At 38.3% G+C, this 7941-nt stretch overlaps 1 non-coding gene across 1 annotated transcript; it reads right to left on the reverse strand.

Annotated features, from left to right (window-relative positions):
- Positions 1 to 4158: 4158 nt before the first annotated feature.
- On the reverse strand, positions 4159 to 4266 carry LOC112760503 (small nucleolar RNA R71). Its single transcript, XR_003180940.1, has one exon. It is a non-coding gene; the product is annotated as a small nucleolar RNA R71 (small nucleolar RNA).
- Between the last annotated feature and the right edge of the window lie 3675 nt (positions 4267 to 7941).

The following is a 7941-nucleotide window of genomic DNA, read 5'->3' on the forward strand; positions in this document are numbered from 1 at the left end:
GGATTTTACTATGAGTTTGTGTCTTTTTCTGTGATTTCAGGTATTTTCTGGCTGAAATTGAGGGACCTGAGCAAAAATCTGATTTAGAGGCTGAAAAAGGACTGCAGATGCTGTTGGATTCTGACCTCCCTGCACTTGAAGTTGATTTTCTGGAGCTACAGAAGCTCAATTGGCGTGCTCTCAATTGCGTTGGAAAGTAGACATCCTGGACTTTCCAGCAATATATAATAGTTCATACTTTGCTCGAGATTTGATGGCCCAAATCGGCGTTCCAAGTCAATGTAGAAATTCTGGTGTCAAAATGCCAGAACTGGCATAAAAGCTGGAGTTAAACGCCCAAACTGGCATAAAAGCTGGCTGATGAGCGGATAATTTATACGCTTTTTGGCATTATTTTTACATAGTTTTCAGTATGATTTAGTTAGTTTTTAGTATATTTTTATTAATTTTTAATTTAAATTCACATTTCTGGACTTTACTATGTGTTTGTGTGTTTTTCTGTGATTTCAGGTATTTTCTGGCTGAAATTGAGGGAGCTGAGCAAAAATCAGATTCAGAGGTTGAAGAAGGACTGCAGATGCTGCTAGATTCTGACCTTTCTGCACTCAAAGTGGATTTTCTGGAGCTACATAACTCCAAATGGTGTGATCTTAATTGCGTTGGAAATTAGACATCCAGGGCTTTCCAAAAATATATAATAGTTTATACTTTGTTCAAGTTTAGATGACACAAACTGGCATTGAACGCCAGTTCCATGCTGCATTCTAGAGTTAAACGCCAGAAACAGGTTGCAAAGTGGAGTTAAACGCCAGAAACAGGTTACAAACTGGCGTTCAACTCCAAGAGAAGCCTCTACACGTGTAAAGCTCAATGCTCAGCCCAATCACACATCAAGTGGGTCCCAGAAGTAGATTTCTGCATCATTTACTCATTTCTGTAAACCCTAGTAACTAGTTTAGTATAAATAGGACTTTTTACTATTGTATTTACATCTTTGGACTATCTTTTGATCCTTTGATCACGTTTAGGGGCTGGGCATTCGGCCATGCCTGGACCTTATCACTTATGTATTTTCAACGGTAGAGTTTCTACAATCCATAGATTAAGGTGTGGAGCTCTGCTGTTCCTCATGAATTAATACAAAGTACTATTGTTTTTCTATTCAATTCAAACTTATTCCTTCTCTAAGATATCCATTCGCACCCAAGAACATGATGAATGTGATGATTATGTGACGCTCATCATCATTCTCACCTATGAACGCGTGCCTGACAAACACTTCCGTTCTACATGCAAACAAGCTAGAATGAGTATCTCTTAGATATCTAATACAGAGGACCGAGTCCGAAATTTTAGAATCTTTGTGGTATAAGTTAGAACCGATGGACGGCCATTCTTGAGATCTGGAAAGTCTAAAACTTGTCTGTGATATTCCGAGTAGGATCTGGGAAGGGATGGCTGTGACGAGCTTCAAACTCGCGAGTGCTGGGCGTAGTGATAGACGCAAAAGGATAGTAAATCCTATTCCAGTATGATCGAGAACCGACAGATGATTAGCCATGCAGTGACAGCGCATTGGACCATTTTCACAGAGAGGATAGGATGTAGCCATTGACAACGGTGATGCCCTACATAAAGCTTGCCATGGAAAGGAGTAGGAATGATTGGATGAAGACAGCAGGAAAGCAGAGGTTCAGAGGAATGAAAGGCATCTCTATACGCTTATTTGAAATTCTCACCAATGAATTACATAAGTATCTCTATCCTAGTTTATATTTCAATTATGTTTTAATTATCAAATCTCCATAACTATCTGAATCCGCCTGACTGAGATTTACAAGGTGACCATAGCTTGCTTCAAGCCGACAATCTCCGTGGGATCGACCCTTACTCACGTAAGGTTTATTACTTGGACGACCCAGTGCACTTGCTGGTTAGTTGTACGGAATTGTGACTAAGTGTGATTCACATTTGAGAGCACCAAGCCATTGGCGCCATTGTTGAAGATCATGATTTCGCATACCAAGTTTTTGGCGCCGTTGCCGGGGATTGTTCGAGTTTGGACAACTGACGGTTCATCTTGTTGCTCAGATTACGTAATTTTATTTTAATTTTAAGCTTTTTATTTCTTATTTTCGAAAAATACAAAAAAATTTCTTCTTTTTCGTTCTTCCCAAAATAATTTTCAAAAAAAAAAAAACCAAAAATATTGTGTTTTTTGTTTTAGTCTTGTGTCAAATTTTAAGTTTGGTGTCAATTGCATCTTTTTAATTTTTCTTAAAATTTTTGAAAAACTCATGCATTTGTTCTTCATGATCTTCAAGTTGTTCTTGGTGAGTCTTCTTGTTTGATCTTTAAAATTTCTTGTTTTGTGTCTTTTCTTGTTTTTCATATGCATTTTTAATTTGTTAGTGTCAAAATATTAAAAATCTTTAAGTTTGGTGTCTTGCATGTTTTTCTCTTCTTCAAAGTTTTTAAAAATAAGTTCTTGGTGTTCGTCTTGGCATTCAAAGTGTTCTTGGTGTTCATCTTGACATTCATAGTGTTCTTGCATGCATCATGTGTTTTGATCCAAAATTTTCATGCGTTGAGTCTTTTTGATGTTTTTCTCTTTCCTTATTAAAATTCAAAAATAAAAAAAATATCTTTCCCTTTTTCACTCATAAATTTTCGAAAATTTGAGTTGACTTTTTCAAAACTTTTTAAAATTTAGTTGTTTCTTATGAGTCAAATCAAATTTTCAATTTAAAAATTCTATTTTTTTCAAAAATCAGATCTTTTTCAATTTTTCTTTCATATTTTCGAACATTTCAAATTAATTTTCAAAATCTTTTTCTTATTTTTATGTGATTGATTCAAAATATTAAGTTTATTATTTTCAAAATCTTTTTCAAAATCTTTTTCTTATTTTCAAAATCTTTTTCTTATTATTTTTATTCCATATTTTCGAATTCAATGCTAACAATTAATGTGATTGATTCAAAAATATTAAGTTTGTTACTTGCCTAATAAGAAAGGTTCAATCTTTAAATTTTAAAATCAAATCTTTTTGTTTCTTATTAGTCAAGTAATCAACTTTAATTTTCAAAATCAAATCTTTTTAAAATCTTTTTCAAATTAAATTTCAATCACATCTTTTTCAAAATTTAATTTCAAAATCTTTTCTAACTTTTTATCTTTTCAAATTTGATTTTCAAATCTTTTTCAATTAACCACTTTACTTTTTATTTGATTCTTATCTTTTTCAAAACTACCTAACTAACTCCCTCTCCAATTTTCGAAAATCTCTTCCCTCTTTCTCAAATTTCCTTTTTAATTAACTAATTGTTTTGTTTCAATTTAATTTGATTTCAATTTTAATTTTTGAATCTTAACTTTAATTTTAAAATATTTTTATTTTATTTTGTTTAAATTTTCGAATTCTTCTCTTCCTCACCTCCTTCTATTTATTTATTCATCTACTAACACTTCTCCTCCACCCAAAAATTCGAACCCCATCCCCCTCTCTGTGTTCGAATTTTTCCTCTTCTCCTTCTTACATTCTTCTCTTCTTATACTTGCATAAGGAATCTCTATACTGTGACATAGAGGATTCTATATTTTCTTTTGTGTTCTCTTCTTTTTCATATGAGTAGGAATAAAGATAAGAACATTCTTGTTGAAGCCGATCTTGAACTTGAAAGGACTCTGAAGAGGAAGCTAAGGGAAGCTAAAGCTAAACTCTCTGGAGAAAATCTGACAGAAATTTTCGAAAAGGAAGGAGACATGGCTGAAAATAATAACAATGCAAGGAAGATGCTTGGTGACTTTATTGCACCAAATTCCAATTTACATGGAAGAAGCATCTCAATCCCTGCCATTGGAGCAAACAACTTTGAGCTTAAACCTCAATTAGTTTCTCTGATGCAACAGAACTGCAAGTTTCATGGACTTCCATCTGAAGATCCTTTTCAGTTCTTAACTGAATTCTTGCAGATCTGTGATACTATTAAGACCAATGGGGTTGATCCCGAGGTCTACATGCTTATGCTTTTCCCATTTGCTGTAAGAGACAGAGCTAGAATATGGTTGGACTTACAACCTAAGGATAGCCTGAACTCTTGGGATAAGCTGGTCACGGCTTTCTTAGCCAAGTTCTTTCCTCCTCAAAAGCTTAGCAAGCTTAGAGTGGATGTTCAAACCTTCAAACAAAAGGAAGGTGAGTCCCTCTATGAAGCTTGGGAGAGATACAAAGAACTGACCAAAAAGTGTCCTTCTGACATGCTTTTAGAATGGACCATCCTGGATATATTCTATGATGGTCTGTCTGAGCTATCAAAGATGTCATTGGACCACTCTGTAGGTGGATCCATTCACCTTAAGAAAATGCCTGCAGAAGCTCAAGAACTCATTGACATGGTTGCAAATAATCAGTTCATGTATACTTTTGAAAGGAATCCTGTGAGTAATGGGACGCCTATGAGGAAGGGAGTTCTTGAAATTGATACTCTGAATGCCATATTGGCTCAGAACAAAATATTGACTCAGCAAGTCAATATGATCTCTCAGAGTTTGAATGGATTGAAGGAATCATCCAACAGTACTATAGAGGCATCTTCTGAAGAAGAAGCTTATGATCCTGAGAACCCTGCAATAGCAGATGTGAATTACATGGGTGAACCCTATGGAAACACCTATAATCCCTCATGGAGAAATCATCCAAATTTCTCATGGAAGGATCAACAAAAGCCTTAACAAGGCTTTAATAATGGTGGAAGAAACAGGTTTAGCAATAGCAAGCCTTTTCCATCATCCACTCAGCAAATATAGTCTCTGATCTATCTAAGGCCACAGTAAGTTTCATGAATGAAACACGGTCCTCCAATAGGAATTTGGAGGCACAAGTAGGCCATCTGAGTAAAAGAGTCACTGAAACTCCTCCTAGTACTCTCCCAAGCAATACAGAAGAAAATCCAAAGAGAGAGTGCAAGGCCATTGATTTAACCATCATGGCCTAACCTACAAGGGAGGAGGAGGATGTGAATCCTAGTGAGGAAGACCTCCTGGGACGTCTAGTGACCAATAAGGAGTTTCCCTTTGAGGAACCAAAAGAATCTGAGGCTCAATTAGAGACCATAGAGATTCCATTGAACCTCCTTCTACCCTTCATGAGCTCTGATGAGTATTCTTCTTCTGAAGAGAATGAGGATGTTACTGAAGAGCAAGTTGCCAAGTACCTTGGTGCAATCATGAAGCTGAATTCCAAGTTATTTGGTAATGATACTTGGGAAGATGAACCTCCCTTGCTCATCAATGAACTGAGTGACCTGGATCAACTGACATTGCCTCAGAAGAAACAGGATCCTAGAAAGTTCTTAATACCTTGTACCATAGGCACCATGACATTTGAGAAGGCTCTATGTGACCTTGGGTCAGGGATAAACCTTATGCCACTCTCTGTAATGGAGAAACTGGGAATCTTTGTGGTGCAAGCTGCCAGAATCTCATTAGAGATGGCAGACAACTCAAGAAAACAGGTTTATGGACTAGTAGAGGACATGCTAGTAAAGGTTGAAGGCCTTTACATCCCTGCTAATTTCATAATCCTAGACACTAGGAAGGAAGAGGATGAATCCATCATCCTTGGAAGACCCTTCCTAGCCACAGCAAGAGCTGTGATTGATGTGGACAGAGGAGAGTTGGTCCTTCAACTGAATGAGGACAACCTTGTGTTTAAAACTCAAGGATCTCCTTCTGTAACCATAGAGAGGAAGCATGAAGAGCTTCTCTCACTGCAAAGTCAACCAAAGCCCCCATAGTCAAACTCTAAGTTTGGTGTTGGGAGGCCACAACCAAACACTAAGTTTAGTGTTGAACCCCCACATTCAAACTCTAAGTTTGGTGTTGGGAGGTTCTAACCTTGCTCTGATTATCTGTGAGGCTCCATGAGAGCTCACTGTCAGGCTATTCACATTAAAGAAGCGCTTGTTGGGAGGCAACCCAATATTATTTAATTATATCTATTTTATTTTCTCTTTGTTATTTCATGTTTTATTAGGTTGATGATCATGTGGAGTCACAAAAACCATGAAAAAATCAAAAACAGAATGAAAAATAGCATTAAAAATAGCACACCCTGGAGGAGAGGCATGCTGGCATTAAACGCCAGAAACAAGCATCTGTCTGGCATTTAACGCCAGAAACAAGCACCAAGCTAGCGTTTAACGCTAGAACCAAGCATCTACATGGCGTTAAACGCCAGAAACAAGCTGCATTTGGGTGTTTAACGCCACAAACAGGTAGCAGTCTAGCGTTAAACGCCAGGATTGCACAGCAAGGGCATTTTACACGCCTAATTGGGGCAGAGATGTTAAGTCCTTAACCCCACTTGATCTGTGGACCCCACAGGATCCCCTCAGGATCTGTGGACCCCACAGGACCCCCACTTTTTCTTCTCTCCTTTTCACACCTTTTCATAACTCTCTTCCCCAAATACCCTTCACCAATCAACTCAATCACTATTCTCCATCACCTCTTCACCACTCACATCCATCCTCTCTTCCCCAAAAACCCCACCTACCTTCAAAATTCAAACTACTTTCTCTCCCAAACCCAACCCTAATGGCCGAACCTTAACCCTCCTTCCACTCCTATATAAACCCCTCATTCTTTCTTCATTTTCACACAACACAAACCTCTCTTCTCCCCCTTGGCCGAAACAACCTCTCTCTCCCTCTCCTCCATTTCTCTTCTTCTCCTTCTTATTTCTTTCTTCTTTTGCTCGGGGACGAGCAAATATTTTAAGTTTGGTGTGGTAAAAAGCATTGCTTTTTGTTTTCCATAACCATCAATGGCACCTAAGGCCAGAGAAACCTCAAGAAAGAGGAAAGGGAAGGCAATATCTTCCACCTCTGAGCCATGAGAGATGGAGAGATTCATCTCAAAGGTCCATCAAAACCACTTTTATGAAGTTGTGGCCAAGAAGAAAGTGATCCTTGAGGTTCCTTTCAAGCTCAAAAAGAATGAGTATCCGGACATCCGACTTGAGATCTAAAGAAGAGGTTGGAAAGTTCTCACCAACCCCATTCAACAAGTCGGGATCCTAATGGTTCAAGAGTTCTATGCAAACGCATGGATCACTAGGAACCATGATCAAAGTGTGAACCCGAATCCAAAGCATTGGCTTACCATGGTTCGGGGGAAATACTTAAATTTAAGTCCGGAAAATGTAAGGCTGGCGTTCAACTTGCCAATGATGGAAGAGAACGCACGCCCCTACACAAGAAGGGTTAACTTTGATCAAAGGTTGGACCAAGTCCTCATAGACATATGTGAGGAAGGAGCTCAATGGAAAATTGACTCAAGAGGCAAGCCGGTTCAACTAAGAAGGCATGACCTCAAACCAATGGCTAGGGGATGGCTAGAGTTCATTCAACGCTTAATTATTCCTACTAGTAACCGGTCTGAAGTTACTATAGACCGAGCTATCATGATCCATAGTATCATGATTGGAGAGGAGGTGGAAGTTCATGAGATTATACCTCAAGAACTTTACAAGGTGGCTGACAAGTCCTCCACTTGGGCAAGGTTAGCCTTTCCTCACCTCATATGCCACCTCTGCAATTCGGTTGGAATTGACATAGAGGAAGACATCCTCATTGAAGAGGATAAGCCCATCACTAAGAAAAGAATGGAGCAAACAAGAGATCATGGACCTCAACAAGAGTATGAGGAAATTCCTCACCATGAAATCCCTGAGATGCCTCAGGGGATGCACTTTCCTCCACAAAACTATTGGGAGCAAATCAACACCTCCCTAGGAGAATTAAGTTCCAATATGGGACAACTAAGGGTGGAGCACCAAGAGCATTCCATCATCCTCCATGAAATTACAGAAGATCAAAGAGCTATGAGGGAGGAGCAACAAAGACAAGGAAGAGACATAGAGGAGCTCAAAAGCAC

The sequence above is a fragment of the Arachis hypogaea genome, chromosome 16 (genome assembly GCF_003086295.3).
Source record: "Arachis hypogaea cultivar Tifrunner chromosome 16, arahy.Tifrunner.gnm2.J5K5, whole genome shotgun sequence".
NCBI classification, from domain to species: domain Eukaryota; kingdom Viridiplantae; phylum Streptophyta; class Magnoliopsida; order Fabales; family Fabaceae; genus Arachis; species Arachis hypogaea.